Source organism: Felis catus, chromosome F2, assembly GCF_018350175.1.
Source record: "Felis catus isolate Fca126 chromosome F2, F.catus_Fca126_mat1.0, whole genome shotgun sequence".
Lineage (NCBI taxonomy): Eukaryota > Metazoa > Chordata > Mammalia > Carnivora > Felidae > Felis > Felis catus.
Window position 1 is genome coordinate 53,984,194 of NC_058385.1, and position 21,907 is coordinate 54,006,100.

Here is a 21,907-nt window from a genome sequence, read left to right on the forward strand (position 1 = left end):
TAACTCTTCTACCCCTTTTTCTCTCTCTTCATCTTCTGGGACCCCTATGATTCAGATATTATTTCTTTTTAATGAGTCACTGATTTCTTTAATTCTTAAATCATGCTCTTTTGTCTTAGTTCTCTTTTTTCTGCTTCATTATTCTCTGTAAGTTTGTCCTCTATATCACTGATTTGCAGCTCGGCTTCCTCCATCCTTGCCACCGTGGCATCCATTCGAGATTGCAGCTCAGTTATATCATTTTTTGTTTCATCTTGACTAGCTTTTACTTCTTTTATCTCTGCAAAAAGGGATTCTAATCTATTTTCGACCCCAGCTCATATTCTTATTATCATGATTCTAGTTTCTGGTTCAGATACCTTGCTTGTATCTGTGTTGATTAAGTCCCTGGCTGTCATTTCTCCCTCTTCTTTCTTTTGGGGTGAATTCCTTCATTTTGTTATTTTGAAGGAAGAAATGAAATTAATAAAGTAAAAAAAAATTAAAATTAAAAAATTAAAAACAACACAAAAAATCAAATAATGGATGCTAGATCCTAAGTGTGGTTTTCTTCTTAGGTTGTTGAAAAAAAAACTTGATTAGGTTAGAGAAAAAAGAGAAAGATAAAAAAAAAAAAAGGAAAATAAAATAAGAGGAAAATAGTTTGAAAATTTGAAAAACTGGATATCATAAAATGGAATAAAATGAATGGTAGGAGTAAAATAGAATTTAAAAAGTTTACAAAAATAAAAAATATGGTAGAAAAAATTAAAGAAAAATATTTTTATTTAAAATTGAAAATAAAAATAATTTTTTTCTCTTTCTGTATTCAAGAATAAGAAAGGAAAAGAAAAAAAATTGACTAGATGGATCAGTGAATAGAATCAAGTACGATTAAAATTATATTTTTTTCCCCTAGAAGTCAAACTATGAAGCACTTTATAGTCCATAAACTAAGCAGGCAGAAAGACTTACAGTGTTCCTCAAGAATGCAGTTGGTCCAGTTGGGTGAGGTTTAGTGTAACGGCTCCATCTTCCACTAGATGGTGCTGCTTAGCTTACTGGGGTGGATTGCTGTGAAGCTTGTAGGTGTGTATGCGCATGCGAGTAAGGGGTGTCACCCAACTACTAAGTCTCTATTATCAGAACTCTGCACTCTCCCCTACCAGTAATCAAGCACCCCTCCTTCATCTCTAGCTTCCATCCACTCTCCACTCCTACACTCTCTGTGACTAAGCAGGCTGCCAGGCAGCACCTCATTCCTGAGTTTTATCTCACATAGAGCTGTGTTTCCCAACTCCTCCCTTCTGAGTGACTGTGGCTTTGACCCGTTCCTACCCTTTGGGGGAGGGTCTCACTGAGAAATAGCTGGGTACTGGCCACATGCAGGAACGTTCGCACGACCGTGCTGCTGCAGAAGCTTAGAGACTGTGCCCGGGTGCCAGCCTGCCCCAGAAAAAGTTTGTGAGATCATGTAGCAGCAGCATTTCATAGATTATGGCAAATCACAGCACACATCTGTCACCAGGTCACCCCTAACATCCTCTCCAACAGCAGTGAATGCAGCCATTCTCCATGGTCCACTGGGATCTTTGACTGTGGGGAGGCCACACCGCCTCTATCAAATGACCTCCCAGCAGGGGAACAACCACTTCCTGTGTGGCCCAGGACCCCAAGGACCTTACTTTCTGCTCCCATGGATCCACCCTCCCACCAGAGCACCACCAGGTATTGAGCTGTGGAGTTTCAGACTCTGTGCTTCCCCTGTTTATAGAGTCTTAATGGAATTTAAGCACTCTCCTTTCTCCTTTCTCCCTTTTTTGTTCAGTCCCTTGTGGCTGTTTCCACTCAGACTTTTTCTTTCCAGCTCCTTTCGTGGGGGAGGGGATGCTTTTCTCTTACTCTTCCCTATCTCTGTCCTCTTTGTGCAAACAAAAACAGCTCCCTGCCCTCTGCAGTTTCTCTGCAGGTGCAGTTCACCTTTCTGCACTGCATACTTGCCAAGTTCTATGGTTCAGGTTGTTCAGATTGTTGTGTTAATCCTCAAATCAGTTTTCTTGGTATGCAAGCTGGTTTAGTATTGATCTGGTTGCATTTCAGGGATGAGAGATGCAAAACAAAACAAAACAAAACAAAACAAAACAAAAAAACTTCCATGCTGTTCTGCCATCTTGGCCCATTCCCTAGTTATTTGTTGTTTTATTTTGATGATGATGATGATGATGATGATGACAATTGGTGAGTATGGGGAAATAATTTCCCAAGAGTGGATGAGTGGACAGGAAAGAAGAGATGAGATAAAAGCTAAAAAGAATAAGGGAAATGAAAACCTATGACTTTGGTTAGGATTTGGGAGGCTGGAAGTATTTTGGAAGAAATGAAATGTCCCAGAAAAACAACAACAACAACAACAACAACAACAACAACAACAACAAAGAATAAGAGTAGGGGACTGGTGACTTGAATTGCATGAATACGCAGTGTTAGTACATTAAATCCTGAGGTCAGGAAACTTAGACGGGTAATGAGTATATATGAGCAAAGTGTAGGGTTCTGGCCAAAAAAAAAAATCTATGTGTATAATCACTTTCAGTAAGACTAAAACTATGTCTCATGAAAAACAAAACCCACATAAATACATGCTTAAATTATGTACACTAAGAATGAGTTCAGATAGGAAAATGAATGTATCTTTACACATATTTTCAACAACTTACTGGGACAGCAGAACTTCCATTCAGCAAGCCAAGTACACACTTTCTTTGGTTATTTACTCATCCAATAACTCAGCAACAGAAAAATTGGCTTTTAACTTCATCTTGCCCAAGGACAACTTTCTCATTCTGAAAGGAATTTTTAGTTCCAATTCATAATAAATACCTCTACTTGTATTTATATTTTTATTTTAGAGAACACCGGTGAATTCTTGGCAGGCAGTGGGATACTAATGAGGCACATTGGCTCACAATCCTATCAGTCTTTTAAATTAGCAGTCAAATAAATTTGTCAAAGAACATAGCATGCCTTACACAGAGATATATCTTGTATTCATGGAATTATCCGATACAGATTTTACAATTTCTGTTTTTTCTAATATAAAATGGAATCTAATAATTTATATGGACTCCTAAAAGGAAATTTTTGGCTTTACTTCTGTTCTGAAACTTTCAAAGACTTGTTTGAGTTGCCTTCGGCAGGGTCTTTTAGAAGTTCATTTGTGTGTGGGGTGGGGGGATTGATTACCTCTTAAAAGAGGAGTGCCAAAATAAAGTAACCAAAATTATCATTATTTTAAATGTTGATATCTGTTTAATTTATATTTGCAATAAAATGTAATATAATTATGCTAGTTCCAACACAATTACAGGATCTTTTAAAAAGATGTATTGATTGGCACTTGAGAGTTATGTAGTAATGTAATGAGGCAAAAGTGAAATTTATGTAACAAGTATCTTCATCTTCCAAAAATGCATTGTTCCCTATGGAGTAACCCTGTCTTCCCCTTCCTCTGCCCTTTCCATATGTACAATGTATTCCTTTGGCAAACACTGAATATTCACCTACTATTCTTTTTGGTGTTGACAGTAGAGAATTTTAAGATATGGATGGCTGTTATCTGGAGAAAGGTTTTCACAAAATGGTTGTATTGGCAGCTTCAGGGAGCAGTTTTCTCTCAGAAGGTAGTGGTAGAGATGATGCAGGTAGGCTGAGTGAAAGAACCCAGGGGAAGGTCCCACAGGATCTTGGCTTCATGCAGGATAGAAATCAAATGTGAGCCAAAGAAAGTGGAAACAGATTTTATTGAATTGAGTAAGCCACAGGGAGAGAATAGCAGGCCCAGTGACTAGGAGACTCTGAAAGGAAAGGAGAATAAGTCTTGTCTTTGCTTGGGGCTAGGGATTAATATCAGAAAAGGGCCTAGGGTAAGAGTTCCTCCAGGAATCCAGGGTAGGGTCCAATCAAAGGTGAGCATCAGGTGAATAATAGGTATTATTCCATAAATTACTGAAGATAAGCATATCGATGCCAGCATCAGCCAAGGTTTGTTTGAAGCTAATGTCCTGGAATATGTTTGGGATCTGGCTCTTCTTAGGTGTTATCAGGTGTTTGGGGCTTAGGACAAAATTCAGAGAATGATAAACTTTCTTGCTTCCTGCTGGAAATGAGAATATAGCTTCTTTAGCCTATTCAGAGACAAAACATAGATCATGAGTAAATGGGGTCTAACAGAAAAACAGCAGAGACGGAGCCTTTCTAAAATGGAGTCCCTTCAGCTTCTATCTTAGAGATAGTAGTCATAGAGACCCAGTGTTATGAGCTACACTGAAAGGTGTTCCCCTGAAAGGTGTATATATTGAAGCCCTAATCCCCAATACCTCAAAATTAGACTGTATTTGGAGATAGGGCCTTTTAAACAGTAATTAAGTTAAAATGAAGCCATCCTAATCCAAGCTGACTGGTGTCCTTATAAAAGAGAAAATTCAGAACCACAGAGAAACACCAAGGATGCATGTACACAGTGGAAAGACCATTGAAAACACAGGGAGGAGGTGGTCCATCTGCAAGCCAAGAAAAGAGCCTCAGGAGTCAACAAACCTATCAACACCCTGATCCTGGACTTCCAGCCTCACGTACTGGGAGATTTTGTTATTTTGTTATGGTTCCATGTTATAGCATCCCCAGCAAACTAATGCACCCAGTTTGTTAAATGACCCACTCGAGATCTCTCCACTATTTTTTGCATTAGACCCTTTCAAATTAAAATTGCAATGGACAAATTTAAATAGGCAAGAAAGGCTTTATTCAAGACTATTGAAATAAGGGAAGAGAGACTGAACTTAAGTCCATTAAAACAAACAGTAGGGAATTTTTTAAGTCCTGGGGTGAGTGAGTAGAGGAAATTAGGAGGGAGGTTCATCTGTAGGTTATGTCCATCATGATGAGTTATTCTGAGTTTGATAATGTTTTTCTCTGTAACTAGGTCATCTGTGTTTACTGACTGGTCTCCATTATAGTTAGGCTCCTACTCTGCCACAGGGACTAGAAAAGAGGGTTGCTGTCCCTTCAATGTTTATATTTTCAACAAATAGTTCTTAGTTCCTCAAGAAATTCCTGGATTATAAACCTGACAAAAGGCTGTGGGAAGATTTATATATATTTCAAAGGAGCAGAGTAAGAATTTATAATTTCAAGTTTTCTAACGTAAATGTTCTAAGAAAAGGGAGGTCAGGGGGCTACAGTTGGAAGAAACCAATCTGAAGTTTAGTCAAGCTGAGGGGAACATCACAACCATTTTAGTCAACCCCTTTGTTATGGAACAGGCTGACCTCTAGCCTGGAAGGCATCGGTTCCCCAACATTGATTTGCCTATGTGCTATTGCAATCTGGTGTCCCTAGCAGTCACTGCTACGGAATGGGATGCATCCCATAGTACTGGACTAAGAAATTCTAGTCATTTCACAGAGGCCAAGCAAACACAATCAGAAGGCAAGAAATAACCCTGTACTATCCCGCCATTCTGGGCTTCCGCAAATCGTGCCTTAAACTGGATCTCATTAAATCTACATCCCATTTCCCACCTCAAGTCACTCAGATCCCAGCAATTACCCAGTAAGTGCTTTCCAAAGAGCAAATATAGGATTCATTTCCTTGTAACTTCTCCATCTGTTTCTTTGTTTTAAAATAGCACAGCTTTAAAATTGGTGCCACCATTGAAAACAGGTAATGTTCTGTTTTCATTCTATTTCCTCTGCCAGGAGGTGCGTAAGCTTAGAGAGAAAATCCCCCTCTGCCTAAAGCCCCAGGAAAGTAAGTGCTGGTGTGAAAGCATCCATGGGGACACAGGAATTACCGTATAGCTGCCCTGTACAAAACACCAGTGGGGTGCACCCACCGGAGATGCACATTATCATGATCACAGTCACAGACTTGAGTAATAGCCCATGCTAGAATGGCGATGAGCTGTCTTGAGATGCCTAGCAATTTTCCAGGCCTCTCCTAAAGGGTTTTAGGTGAAATCTCAATGTTTCTTACTGAACCTTGGGGGAACATCAGTTGTTTAAAATTCAGAGTAGCTATACAGACAATTTCTTCTTTTCTTAGGTTAAGAAAACAAATAAATTAAGTAGAATGACTTATCTTTCCTGGATGTATCATTTATGGAATTATAAAGATAAAAGGTTTAATGCTATGATCCTGACCTCTGTGATTACAGGGGAGAAGAAGATGGAGTAACAGGTAGACTTATTAGACTTCTAGACATTTGGGGATTCCTTCCTATTTTACAAATACCTTCATTACAGTTGCTGGCTTCCTATCAGGATAAATGCATTCAAACTTTGCTTTGAATGGCAAAAGCTGGTTTTCCACCTTTTGGGTTGATACAGTTTTGCTATTTCCAAGTGTGTTGTAAACAGAAGAGAAAGAAAAGGGTAGAAGAGGTTAGGGCCTTGGCAACAGCTCCCTCCCAAGTGTTGTATGCAGGTTGAGAAACACCAGTGCTAAGGGACACGTACTCCCACCCCCACCCCCACCCCCAAATCCTTACCAGGTGACTTACATATTTTTCTCTTTTCCTGCCCAAGTCAACTGGGACTTCCAAATGACCCTTAATTCCTCTTTTACATTTTCACATGCTTTTCACATTAAATGATTTTGAAGATACAGGACTGAATGATTGGAAGCATGCATAGCCCTTCACTAATACGACTAAATTTTCTAATCATGGTGAAGTACATTGCCTCAAATCCAGATGGTGATTTTGTTCTTGCACAGGCTTGTAGGTCTAAAGGTACAACATGTATGACAATAATATTCACTCAACAAAAATTCATTGACCATGTCTGATATGCTAGGTGCTCAAGACACAGCCATGAGAAGAGAGAGTGCCCCCCTCCACCCCACCTCACAGGGCTTCCAGTCTTCCTAGGATAACAAGTAATTAAAATGAAAGTAATAAAGCTCTAAGATCTTCTGGTGACAGCACATAGCCCAGTCTTGGTTGAATGGAGTTAAATATATATAAAGGACATGGACAATTTACCAAAGTGACATTTAATCTGAAAACTAAATAGGAGCTAGCCAGATAATGTAATGTGGGAAAGGGATCACAATAAAGGGAATAGGGTATGAAGGTCTAGACTCCAGAAGTAAGAGAAAGCCTGGCTTCTGGGAGAAATGAAAGTATTTCACTGTGACTAGAGAAGTGAAGGAAAGAGTGACAAAAACAGAGACAGGAAAAAAAGAGATAAATAAGGTAAAAGAGGTAAATACAGTGTAGTTTCTAAATAATTGTGTAAATCTCCTCAAAGTGTTTGGAAAATATTCTCAGGCAATAGCCACTGATAGAAAAAAGTAATATGCAGTAAGGCTGCTCACCAGGACACAGTGTTACCCAAGAAAATGCCTCTTTCTCAGCATTGATGGACTCTGATCCAAGACAGACCCACACATGATCCTCATTATGTTTTCTCTCACTACTATACTGCCAAGTATCCATTCCAGAGGGAAAAATAAATTGGAACATTTCAAGATGTTATGAATCAGAAAGTTAAGACAGAAACTAGGTAGATAAAGCAGAAATGGCACCCATAGGCTATGCTCTCCAGTACAGAGCTGGCCTCTGTATAGTCTATCCTTTGCCAAAAAACTTAGCTTGCCCTCACTCAGAGCCACTTCTGGAACTTGCCACATCTTTTTACAAGTTAGATGTCTCCCTCCCCCCTGAAGGCACTCAACACTTGGGTATAAGGCTTGGCCAGGAGAACAGAGACTGGATTTCACCCCCTAACATAGGGGAACTCCTGTGTTCCCCCCAGCCTTGAACCTGAATGACCTTAGGCAGAAGACCTACACACAACACACACACAGTTTGTCCTTTGTTTTGACTTTATCTGTTACATGACATGAAATAACACTAATTATATGTTAATGTGGAAAAAATAATTGTTCTCTAAAGAAGTAAAGAACTGTTAGCTAATGAAACCATGGATAATTCACTTTACACAAATTAATGCAATCATCTCGCCTCTCCCTGGTTGGGAATTGTGTCACAGAGGGAGCAAGAGCTTGAATTAGAGATGAAGGAAAGGTGGATTATTCCAAAGTGTGGTGGCTTTAAGAGGGAGGGACAGAGAGAGGAAGGAAATCTAGTAGAATTATATGAAGTGTTTTATTGCAAGGTAGCATGCGAGTCCTGGGAAAAGAAAGATTAAACAGTGGTTAAAGAGTACTGAATGGAAAATGTGAAGAAGCCAAATACAAATTTCACTGTGTTAAATATTTTCCTCGGCTGATCCTGCCTCTGGCAGCCATGGTCCTTTCTCCGCAGAAAGCAGCCCTGAGAGTAGTACCATGAATCCTACAGCTCAGGGACCTTGTGGCTTGTATTGATTTCCTTTTTCCTTCTAACTGACCTGGAGACCTCATCACCATGTCTAGTATTATTTCCGGTGGGGGGAGGGGTGCTTGGAATTCCAAACAAATTTATAAGTCTTTGTGTCAAATTGGAGTTACCTCAAGTAGAAATCAGGGAACATTCTTTTCTTAAAAGTGACTTCACTCTGGTATATCTTCCCATTACATTTCAGGAGATTAGACAAAGCAAGAGTAAAAATCATGAGATGGAAAAGTTGTCTGGGATCACAGCTTGTGTAATGCAGTTTCTTGGTCACCAAATAAACTCAATTTTGTAGATTCAAGTGTGTGCTGATTAATGTCAGGGAATCACAAGGCACAGACGCAGAGTTGATTACTTCCTACATGATTTCACTTTCATAATAGTGTTGGAAGACTTCTTTGAAATTTACATTTTGGTAAAAACAAACAAACTAACTAATTAAAGCCAATGATGCTCTGAGTTTCCAGTGAAATTCAAGTTGACTGAGCTCCAACGGGTGATACACCATGAAGTAGTGTGGCAGTATGGCACCTCATTTAATCTTCACAATAACTCTTTAGACATTATATTTTCAGTAGTCAAATGTGGAAACTGAAGGACAAATCCAAGGTCATTCAGTTAGTAGGCAGTGGATATGAACTCTGTTTTACGTAGCTTCATAAGCTTTGCTTTTTCTGATATGCCATTTTGCTTGCGTGCTTTCCTAGTAATTCCTAAATGTTCACATATGCCAGTTGTGGTTTGCACCCACTTAATTCTCACAACACAACTCCAGGGAATGTATGGTCATTTACATTTTATAAATTAAAAAACTGAGATTCAGTAATGGTAAGAATATTCTCAAGGTCACGCAAGGGGTATGTGATAGATCACATGGAGAGTTTAAAACTAAATATTTTAGATCCAACTTTAGTTCTTTTCCTACTCCCTCTCATCTTCCTTTCTCAAGATGTTTTGTTCTAAACTCATCAAAGCTCATGCCACTTAAAGTAGAATTGGCTCTCCATCACTTTTAAAACTTATCTGTCTTTTGACCTGTCCCTCAAAACCATGCTCTCTCTACACTGGTTGAAAAATAATCTTATATATTAATTCAAGCCAGGATACTGGTGGCAGATTAGTGGTTTCTCGTATTATAGGTAATCCTTGCATGTTTCCTAAGAGACAGCAAAAGACAGAGTTTCAACCCACTGGGATGACCCTTACCTATTGGAATACTAGATACTGAGGTACAGATGGAAAGGAAGATGTACATTTGAGCAACAACTATTACCACACCTCTAAAATCATATGATAAGTGATAAACCCAGGACATGCATAGATAGTATGGTGGAAGATTCCTGTGTGTATGCTCATATGCTTACATCAGTAATAAATTTATAATTACAGAGAAAACAGATCTAGAACATTCTTTGCTTCTAAATTTCTTCTCTTTACATTAAGAGGGTGGAGACTTTCTGTATTACAGTCAGGAAGATCTCACAGGTGATAATCTCAGAGAAAAGATAGAAAAATGATGTTGAGCAGGGTGGTACTCCTCAATTATGGTATTTTTCTCTTTTGTGTAATTGAGAACCTAACACCAAAGACTATTAATAAAAGGTATAATGATTTCCCTATTAAATTAAAAGACTATAGACAATCATCATTAAATATTGAAAGAAAAACAACAACAACAACAACAACAACACACTACATTTCTTTGGCAGGACAATACCTACTCAATTTTTTAGTTTGCCTTTCTAATAAAGTTAATGACATTCTCTTCTTTTCTACTAGCTTAATAAAATATTGACTTATAAAACAGGATAGGGAGGTGATATGGCTTCAAGCTTAGCTGAGATGTAGTCTCAAATGATTTTCTCAAGTTCTGCTTCCTCTGGGTCTTCCCTCTCTGCTCTTCAGTGTGTGAGCTTTATTCCTAGGTTTACTGTATGGCATGGCTAAGATAATGACCAGAAGCTTCAGGCTGTAAGCTACCAGCTTATGAACACCAACTGGAAAAGAGTGCAGCTTTCCTTAGAAACTCAGGCGAAATTCCTTACCTTTACACTAATTTGCTTGGCTTTTGACGCATGCCTATTTCTGAACCAATCTTGTGGCTAATGGAAGCCTGATGCCCTGATGGCCAAGACTGGGTCAATACTGCTGAGGGTGGTGTCAATCTGAGTAGAACCAAAGGGACTGAGGAAGGAAGAAAGTACACAGATGAAAAGAAAAAATAGGCTACCACAAGGTAATAATAAAAGGTACAGCACAAGGAATATAGTCAATGGATTTATAATAGCATTGGATGGTGACCGATGGTACCTCCACTTGTGGTGATCATAGCATAATGTATAGAGTTGTTGAATCACTGTGTTGTATACCTGAAACTAATATAATATTGTGTATAAATTATACTTTAAAAATCTATTTATAAATAATACCAAAAGGAAAAAAAACCCACAAAGACATAGGTGTTGGTTGAAATACGGTAAATTGTCTTTTATAGTGTGCAGAGAATTATGGATAGACCAATAAAGCAAGGAACACCTTTTTCTTTGAAGTACCTTTTTCTTTGAAGTTCAGATTCTGTTGAACCCAAGGTTGGTTGGAGAGTATGTCGACTAAGCAATCTTTAATTAGTAATGTAGTCACAGCATAGCCACGAGTAGAAAGGAATTAGCTGAGTGACATTCCCTAGGTTTGTGTGACCCCTGTGGTTCTTACCTCAGAGCCCATAATACCAGAAAGAAGCATGTTTCCAGAGAAAATTTTAAAACAGGAAAAAGATTATTCAACATATGGAACTCATCCAATAAGCTAAATCATTTCTGAAACCCAGAATATTCCCCCTATTCACTCCTAAGTGGTCAGCTTCTTCTTTTTCAGCTGTAATCTGTGCTAATCACCTATCTTGAAGAAGCAAGGGACTAGAGGACCGGCCAGACTGGCTGATGCACTGGTCATTAACATTGACTTTCAGCTGTGAAGGAGAGAGAAAATGGGAATTACAGTCATACTGTGGACAAGAACAAGCTTACAAGGAACATTGTGGAGAGTTAAATCCAAGAGACAAGTAGAGGGCAGTGACCAGGTCTGAAGCAGTGGCTCACCAGCAAAGGAGACAAGAGAGACAAGGGCAGATTCAGGCAGAAGATCCTGACCCAGTCCCTGAGCCCATGGAGCCTGGGGAGAGAAATCCTCTTATTGAGATCTGATCACCCTATGCTGACCAGCTTTGAAGAGCACTGGTTCAATCGCCTTCTCCAGGAAGCCCTACAAACCTGATAGGAACATGGAAACACCAGAGTCCTTGGCTGTAGTGTCACCCACACTGTAGGTGGTCATAAAAGACCCAAAAGCAAAATTACAGTGTTATAAACATAAGAAGAACACATCCTGGGTAAACAAAAATAAATAAAATAAAACAAATCCCACAAAAACATATATGTCTTACACTGTTTTGCTAACCACAGGAAGAAAATGGATTACATTTTGAAATAATGAGTGACATTTCTCATCTTTTAGACCTCTAAATATTTCAGAAACACCACATAATGTGCAGTGGGTTGTGTGCAGTGACAGAACTTTGTCATCTTACTCTCTGATGTACTATAAAGTCGTTTCCAAAAACCTGGCAGAAGAAACCTCAGGTACCATCAAGAGATACTTTGCTGTGTTTCCCAAGTCTTTCTCTCCCTCTGGGGGCACCACCTGTAAATCCATATATTACTGCCCAAATAAGAGAAATATAAATAACTCAATCCTCCAGGAACAGAGCCAAAAATAAGCCAAGAATAGAAAACCAAAATAATTTTTACAAGGGCATTTGAGCCAAATAAAGAGGAGTGGATGTATCACCAATAAGGAGAAAGCAGCATCAATATCTTGGTTTTAAAAGAAAAAATTGAGAAATCATTAGGCATTTTACAAAGTGCAATAAACCCTGCTAGTGCTAGCAAAAGCTGGTTTTCAAGGTGCTCAAAGAGATTCGGCAAGCTTTCTCTAAAATATATACAAGAGATGTCTGAAGAGATGATAATCAGATAAAAGCAGCATCAAGAGAAGAAAATAGTACACATGGAGAGAGCACAAAAAATTAAACTCCAAAGGATTTTAACATAGTGTGAGAAAGAACCTAGTTCTCTAAATCACCGAACAATATAACTCCCCTGGGAGAAATAACCTGTGAATAAACTTGAACTTTACAAAATGTGTTTATTTTTAAAGGTCTTTGTAATTAAAGATATATCTTTGGTTGAACCATAAATATAAATTTCATGGGCACTTTATTCATTTTTGGGTTTTTTTCTGTTATTCTTAAATAGATTATTTCCTTAGAAATTCCAAATTAAGAACCCTAAGTTTGTATTGTCTGAGGCAGAAATACTTGACTGATGCAGGACCTGACTGTAGGTGGACCTTACTTTTTACTTGGGTATTATCTGGTCCTCAGCTAGGGAGAAACCATAGCTCCCATTTAGTTCATTACTCTTCCTGCTGATTACTCATTCTGCTATAGTCTCTCTATAGATAGAGGGAGAGGGGAACTAGAGAATTCTCATGGGATAATTGAGTGGGCCGAAGTTATCAGACTCTGTAGATATGAGATTACCCACACTGTTTGCTACTCAGTTGAAAACCCATGCTAAGAAATCATCAGCAAATGGGTAACTCAAACTCTATCACTATCTAGAGATATCAGTCCTGATATCTACAAATTCCCTTTCCAAATGGATTTTCTCTCCTTTGCCAAAGGCCGATGGTATGAGTGTGAACAAAAGAGTAAGCAGATCAAGGTTAGAAGTATAGGGTAAAGAATGTGTCACTGTCCTAGAAACTTCTTTCTGTGACCCAGAGGTGCAGATCTTCTCAGCCCTTTGTCAACGGAGACACTTGAGGTTCCCACTGCTTAGTGGTGTGGAAGGTGGGCAGATTGATAAGTGTGGAGATGTGCTGTTTTACAAGGTAAATACACCAGGAACATAAGTGCCGTGCCCTGGAATTCATTCCTCTTCTGCTTCTAAGGGAGTTTTGAAAACTCAGTCACTCCACATTTCTTATTTTACAAAAAAGGACTATTTACCTCCCATCTACCTCAAAGGTGTCTTCTCAGAAGTAGCCCAAAATCTCCCATTTGCCTTTCTCAAATTAAATGTGATTAAAAACACTAAGTCTAAAATTTTTTCTTCTTTTAAAAAATGTTTTGCTATGTTATTAAAAAACAGGGTAATAGCTAGTCCTAAATCAAACTCAATTATTAAAGGATAAACAAGTTTCACTTCTAAATATATGAATAAAGTTGAGCATCTTTAAATATTAAAATCTGACATTTAATTTGCAATCCTATATGGTAAAGCATTTCATGATATCTTTGTGTTCTTTAGCTGTTTATTAATGTGAGTTGTAGAAATACACTGTAAGTAGCATATTGAAACTTATTTACTGGTTTAGGATAATAGCATTCCTCAATCATGAACAACACATTCTAGACCTAGTGAAAAGTGAATGATGACTACCAAGACAAATTATGTTCTGTGGTGAGCAGAATGAAGTTACAGGGTTATAAACACACACACACACACACACACACACACACACATGCGCGCACACACACACAATTTGTCTTCAAATGAAATTCGCCACTTTTCTCCCCCATCATAACTTCAATCCTAGCTATTAAACTTTTAAAGGTTAAAATGTACATACATACCTTATGAAGTGCTTGTGATATATTAGCTTCTAGAGAATATTTTGCTATTTTTTTTATTTTATTTATTTATTTTAATTTTACTTTTTTTTTTAACGTTTATTTATTTTTGAGACAGAGAGAGACAGAGCATGAACGGGGGAGGGGCAGAGAGAGAGGGAGACACAGAATCGGAAACAGGCTCCAGGCTCTGAGCCATCAGCCCAAAGCCTGACGCGGGGCTCAAACTCAGGACCGCGAGATCTTGACCTGGCTGAAGTCAGACGCTTAACCGACTGCGCCACCCAGGCGCCCCATACTTTTTTTTTTTTTAAAGTAGGCTCCACACCCAGCATGGAACCAATGCTGGGCTTGAACTCACAACCCTGAGATAAAGACCTGATCTGGGATCAAGAGTCAAACGCTTAACCAACTGAACCACCTAGGCACTCCAAATATTTGCTCTTTTTAACTCACATATTTTCTAAACAAAAATAATCTCATTCCTCTTTAAAAATTAGAACTTATTTAGGGGCGCCCAGGTGGCTCAATCAATTAAGCAAACGACTTCCGCTCAGGTCATGATCTCACGGTTTGTGAGTTCGAGCCCCGCTTCCAGCTCTGTGCTGACAGCTCAGAGCCTGGAGCCTGCTTTGGATTTTGTGTCTCCCTCTCTCTCTGCCCCTCCCCTGCTCATGCACTGTGTCTGTCTCAAAAATAAATGAACATTTCTAAAAAATGACTTATTTAGTCTACCCACACTGCTATGACCAAAAGGAGGGTACTTGGCATTTTAACAAACTTGATCTCAGAGTACAATATGAAAATAAAAAGGAACACGTAATGTTGATGCTCAGTTTCCCTCAAAGTTTCTTTTTTGGTACTTGTTTTCTATATCTGCAAAATCAATTTATACAGTTAACACTGACAAAATATGTTCTCAAAAATCAAATTATACCCTGCTAGTGTCTGTGGTAGAATTTTAATCCTTAAATAAGAGAAGCTTAATAAATAAATAAATACATTTAAAAAAATTATTGATGCAATTGGGCTTCTCTGCTGAGGGACAGTTTGAGACTCAGTGAACAACTAATTGTGTTAGATTTTAGTTGTAAGTCCTAAAAAAGAGAAAGATGAAGCACAGTCATTAATTTTTAATATCCTAATTTATAACCAAAGTTGTGTAGACAAAGCTTCTTTTAAACGAGTTGGAACAGTGACACACATAGAACACAGTGTAAATCGTGCTTCAATCTTGGTTTCCTGAAAGGCTTCTAAAAGAATGGAATTTGCTGCAATCATAATGAGTATTTGTATTTTGTATCATCTAGACTGGAACGAAATGGGTGGATAACTATTGACACTTTCATTTCATATAGTTTATCATTTGCAATATATTTTGTTGTTGTTGAGCAAAGTGTAGACTTTGAAATATGGAATTCTATTTTGTGCTTTAGCACTAACTTTGTGCAAGGTCAAAATGGATTTATCACTGATGGGAGACATCTCAAACTCTATAGACCACTGGGACAAAGAAAAATAACTTTTAAAACAACTCAGCCAACTATGATATGCTCATAAATGGGATCTGGCTAATGTCTGGCAATTCTTTCTCAGTATTGATTGAGTTTTATTCTTTAAAAGACCGGAGTTATGGGATGCCTGAGTGGCTCAGTTGGTTGAGCATCTGACTCTTAATTTTGACTCAGGTTATGATCCCAGGGTCGTGGGATTGAACCCTGCCTTGGACTCCACACTGAGCATGGAGCCTGCTTAATATTCTCTATATATCTCTCACTTCCTCCCTCTGTCCCTCTCCCCTACTTGTGCTCTCTCTCTCTCTCTCAAAAAACTTAAAAAAAAAAAAAAGACCAGAGTTATATTCAATAATAGTTAACACCACTATTATGATCCACACTTTAAGTTCCAGGTGATTACTCAAATCACATTATCAGCTGGGAAATGAAAAGATAAGAAGCTTTTCTATGAGTGCTGGAACACTTCTACCAAAAAAGGAATATTTATGGTGCATTTTCTCATAAAGTAAATCTGGCTTAAAAAAGAGTTAACGCAGTAGTAGTTTCTGTCTGTCTGTCTGTTTGTCTCTCTCTCTTCCCCTTTTTGACATTTAGTTCATGATTTTCTATTGCTATTTTAATGACACTCCACAGATCAGTGATCCAGCACTGATAGATGTGCCATGTCCCAGACTCTACCCAGGCCGGGTTAGAGTCCTCCATAATCCTATCGATGATATAGACAATCTCCATCCGAGCGGCCACCTAAACTTCCCTGATGTCACGGTAAGCCAGACATACAGGATACTGCAACAAGCAAGCAAGGAAAACCTCATGCTGTGAGATCAATGAGGATTTTGCCCTACTTTTAGGAATGCCTTATCAGAACTGAGAGTAGTAGAAGGAAACTAAACTTAGGAAGCCAGTAGGGTGCAATGCAGAAAGTGAAGAGCAAAATCCAGTTTTTAAGGACGCACTCTACAAAACAAACCACTGCTACTCTCCTTGCTACAACTCTGAGCTACTCCTTGCCTATTATGCTATTTTTCAATTTAAAACATTTGACAGGGACACCTGGGTGGCTCAGTCAGTTAAGTTTCGGACTTCGGCTCAAGTCATGATCTCAAGGCTCATGAGCTTGAGCCCCACATCCGGCTCTCTGCTGTCAGCACAGAGCCTACTTTGGATTCTCTTCCCGTCTCTCTCTCTCTCTCTGCCCCTCCTCTGCTTGCTCTCTCTCTCTCAAAAATAAACATTTAAAAAAATAAAACATTTGACTGTCAAAAATCAAGTAAATTTTCATGATAAATAGAGATTCTCAGATATTCTACTACCTTTTCCTGTTAAATTGTGTGTGTGTGTGTGTTTTAATTTCTGTTTCAGAAGTTTATCTACTACCCAAGTAAGGCCTTAATAAATAAGCAAGCAATAAAGGTTTACTACAAATAGGGGTGCCTGGGTGGCTAAGTAGGTTAAGCATCCGACTTCACTCAGGTCATGATCTCGCAGTTCATGAGTTCCAGTCCCGTGTCGGGCTCTGCGCTGACAACTCAGAGACTGGAGCCTGCTTTGGATTCTGTGTCTCCCTATCTCTCTCTGCACCCCCCCCCTTTATCTCTCTCACAAATAAATCAACATTAAAAAAAATTTAAGGTTTACCACAAATGATTGTTAGACATGACTAGATTTGTAAGGGTTTTGATAGAAAATGTGGTGCTTTTGATTTCATCATCTCTATCAGAGAGCCCTCTATTCTTATTGTACTTCTTTGAAAAGTTGTTATACTATTAAAAAAAATTTTGAGATAGGGCAATTAAGTTAAAATTTCCAAGTACCACATGATTTTAAAGAACATGCCTGTAACAGATCTCCATGAGCTCAAATATTTTGAGTTCTCAAAAGTTTGTGGCTTCTGCAGACTGAATCGAGACATCCTAGAATACACATAATACTGTGGGATCGTAGGGGTAAGGAATTTCAGTAGATTGCAACCATATAAAGAGGTGTCTGAAGGTTCAGCTCAAATTCTATTAAATAATTGAAAGAGAAGAAAGGAAGTCTCAATTTGAATCTAAGTTGCATATGTTTCTTGATATTTCAATTTTTCCTCATTCAAGCTTTCATGATTCTTTTTTGGTTTGTTTTGTTTCATTGATCCCTTTGGGTAAAGCTTATGTTCTCCTCAGAATAATAACTTTAGAAAAATAAAATAAAATATATAGGGTTTATAACAAATATATATATACATATACATATATATAATATATAATGTATTTGTTATATATTATAACAAAAATTGTGCATCTAATAATATATATAATGTTATATATATGTATATATGATTCATGGCAAAAGGCCACATACATATTCCACTTTCATATGATTCATGGCAAAAGGCCACATACATATTCCACTTTCAGTGAGGTAAAATTCTCAATTCCCAATAAAGACTTCCAAAGGACTTATCAGCAGCAAGGTCACCTCTAGAAGCAGGGGCAGATAAAACACCTATTGCACAGCTTCCCTTAGCAGCTGACAATGTCAGCCCAAAGTCAGGCATTGCTGGAACTGAGAAACTCAGTGTTTGATGTGACACAACCCTTTTATACTAGTGGCTTTCACTACACTTTTGGGAGAATGTAAACAACCTGTATCCTTAATGGAAAACATTTACAGACATCTGTGTCCTTCTTGATTCTAAAATCAAACTCAGGCTTAGCAAGCTGACACCTTATTTTTAAAATATCAATATCCGAGACCAAGGGTCTGTAAACAATATCTCCATCTTTAGCATCCTTGAAAGGCTATTTCTCACAAGTGTGCATCACAGATGTTGTTCTGATCTTCAAGGAAAGAGTTCTTTGTCAGAGATAGAGAGCCCATTGTGGTTTATCTTTAAGGCTCCCCATCGCACAGCTGGGGGAAAAGCCTGACTTCCGTGAGGACACTGCCAGAAATCTAATCTTTCCCTCCACAGTAATATGGCCAGGCCAGGCCAAGGGCTTCCCAGCTCTGTGACATTTCCCAGTTTCACTTGTGGTTAGGTAGAGTCTCCAGCATAAGCGAAAGGGGTGAGTGAGATTTCCTGGCGGTTTCCCTCAAACATTTGCCCTTCGCATTGTCTGAAACCCAAATGTATCAGTGACTCTATTCTGACTACACTGCAACAAATACTCTAGAAGATGGTGAAAAAGCTAAATGGAAGGAAATTGTTCCCTGAATGATTGGGTGGTTCCTGGTCACCTGTTGATACCCCCATCCCACTCCAGCTACATGACAGGAAGATAAAACTCATAGCTTATTGGAACCACCAAATATGGAGGCCTTTCTGTTAAAACAGTTCAGCCCATTGTTATCAATATACCTCCAGTATATATAATACCTCATCTCCACACACCATTCTGGGCCATATATTGGACTTTTACTTGTATAGTGGGCAAAGCTGATTCAGTTCTATTGCCAGAACAGCAAATAGCACCCAGGAAAACCACTTATCCAGCACCATGTAAGACGGGGCAAGACCTTAAAATATGGGACAGCCTTACACTCACACAATGACTGCAACACTAATTCTGTGTGTAATATTTATTAATATTAGTTGAAAAGAGAATTCCTCAGTATAGAATACAAAGTTTTAAAGTGTTTCATGTACTAACTTTGATTTAAAATTCCACTCAGCTAATCTAGAAAGATGAAACTACTCACTGAGTAGTCCTTAATATTCATTGATACAATTTAAACACTTAAATCTTAGAGATCTAATATATCTAAAGTATGGAAATATTCCTAATTTACATACAATCTGGCCATCTATCTTATATTGGAACTTGCTCTACAATATACCACCTCAGGCGATTATAATAACGATAAATACTATATATTTCTGCTACTACTACCATTACTGTCCCTATCACTACTTCTTTTTTCTGTTGTTAAAATTTTTTTTAACGTTTATTTATTTTTGAGACAGAGAGAGACAGAGCGTGAACATAGGAGGGGCAGAGAGAGAGGGAGACACAGAATCTGAAACAGGCTCCAGGCTCTGAGCTGTCAGCCCAGAGCCTGACGCGGGGCTCGAACTCATGAGCCCTGAGATCATGACCTGAGCCAAAGTCAGACCTTCAACCGACCGAGCCACCCAGGCGCCCCACTATCACTACTTCTAACATTACTTCTAATGAGCACTATGTACCTGGATTCTGAACTATCACATTTACTATGCTAATAATTTAATCATATCATTAAATTTCTCTAATGATAGGAACTAAATATCTCAAGAGGCAAATAATTCTATCATTGTATAATCTTACTGTTGAAGACTCTTGATTAAGACTTCAAAATCAAGCTATAAATAAAAAATTTTAAGTTTATTTATTTATTTTGAGAGAGAGAGATTGCCAGTGGGGGGAGGGGCAGAGAGGGAGGGAGAAAATCCAAAGCAGTCTCCATGCTGTCAGCACAGAGCCAGTTGTGGGGCTTGATCCCACGACTGCAAGATCATGACCTGAGCCTAGATCATGAGTCAGATGCTTAACCAACGGAGCCACCCAGGTGCCCCAAGCTATAAAGAAAATTTAAGATCAATCCTTCAGAATGTACCCTGATATAGAATATGGGAGAAATGTTACTTTATTTGAAAATAAAGGATATTTATTCTTTCTTTCTTGATATTCATTCTTTCTCGATCCACAGCTCATTTATTTGGGTTTAGTGTCCACTATTTGTTCTTGAAGCCATTTTAAAGCTAAACCCGCATACTGATAGAACATATTAATGTAAAATAATATGACAGTCAGGGACTCTGCAGACTTATTTCCAGGAAAACTCCCATATTGAAAGCACATAAACTTTCACATGGCACAAAATCAATCATAACACTCAAAAAAATCACTATTGCAACAAATACCTTAAGATTAAAAGCTCTTACCTGTTTTTATGGTTGTCAAGGAAACCTTTCTCTGATTTTCTAATGAAATACATTTCCTGAAAGATAAACAGAATAAACACCAAAGTATGAAATAAAATCCAACAAAATGTGGCTTTTAAAAAATTCATAAAAATTTAACTTAATTTTTTAATATTTACTTAATTGAGAGAGAGAAAAAAAAAACACATGAGCCGGGGAGAGCCAGAGAGAGAGAGAGGACAGAGAGAATCCCAAGCAGGCTCCACACGGTCAGTGCAGAGCCCAACATGGGTGCTCAAATTCACAAACCATGAGATCATGACCTGAGCTGAAATCAAGAGTCAGAGGCTTAACTGACTGAGCCACCCAGGTGCCCCTAAAGAACTTAATTTTTAAATTTTAAACTCTCATGTAAAGCATTGAAAAATATCATTAATAACTTTGAAAGTGGAATTCTGAATCTCATGACACTCTCTAAGTAAAGCTAGTGGAATTTTAAAACCTAAAAAATTAAATTTTCAACCACAATTATTTATACTGTTTTAAGCACTAAGATAGAATACAAAAAATTGGACATAATTGTGCTTTTAACTATTTTAAACTATAATAGAGCAGATAAAGCTTACAACTAGAAAATTAAAATAATATTACAGAAAGGTTTATTTTATTTTATTTTATTTTATTTTATTTTTTGGATATATTTTAAAAAGTTGATTTGTGTAGTTAGTATGGATAAATCTTGGTAAGATTTAAGTGCAATTATGCATAGTTATGCAGATTCAAATTAGTAAAATAATTTGTCTCAATATATTAATTTAAAGATGGACAAAATACCATAAAGTATCACTTTGTATAGACGCTCAGAAATGAAGAAATAAATTCATGTTTTGCAAGGAAGCCTTGGGCTGAAGTTAATCATCTTGGGCTTAAATTCTGAGAGGCTGAGCAGGAACCAATTCTTTATTGTTTTTATCTGCACCTCCAGGTGCTAGGCATACGGTCTGAAAAATTATAGGTGCTCAATACATTTTGGTAAATGAATCCATCTCAACTCAACCATTAAAAAACAGCTATTATAGAAGTTTCTTCACATCCTGGCTTCAAGTTCCCGTCTGTGAATTATTGATTCACAGTTGGATTGTGATTCATTAGTTGGTTAATATTGATTCATTAGTTAGACTAAATGATGCCTACCAAGCTTATCAATCTGTTATTCTTACCAATCTATGATTGTCACTCAGTTACTTAAACCAGAAACCTTAGTCTTATTCCTTTGCTCTCAACGACCTTAGCCCAATCCATGACCCAGATAGGTAGACTCTTCTACCTAAATATCACTGGAATGCATCCACTTTCTCCAGTGCCATACTAATCTAAGCTTCCATTCTCTCATTTCTGAATAATAAAATGCCCTATTATCGCTCACTCTTCCA

General features: G+C 37.9%; 1 protein-coding gene across 20 annotated transcripts in view; it reads left to right on the forward strand.

The window, feature by feature from the left end:
• EMC2 (ER membrane protein complex subunit 2) overlaps positions 1-21,907 on the forward strand; it is a 565,050-nt gene that overhangs the window by 513,006 nt on the left and 30,137 nt on the right. For 18 of the 20 annotated variants that reach the window (XR_006592742.1, XR_006592755.1, XR_006592744.1 and 15 more), the window contains one exon: positions 16,223-16,354. The exons of 1 other annotated variant lie outside the window; for it this stretch is intronic. The gene's annotated coding sequence lies outside the window, so the exon portion shown is untranslated. Of the gene's footprint in view, positions 1-11,251; positions 12,633-16,222; positions 16,355-21,907 lie in introns of those variants that run through there. One more of the 20 variants, XR_006592748.1, reaches the window with a different exon arrangement.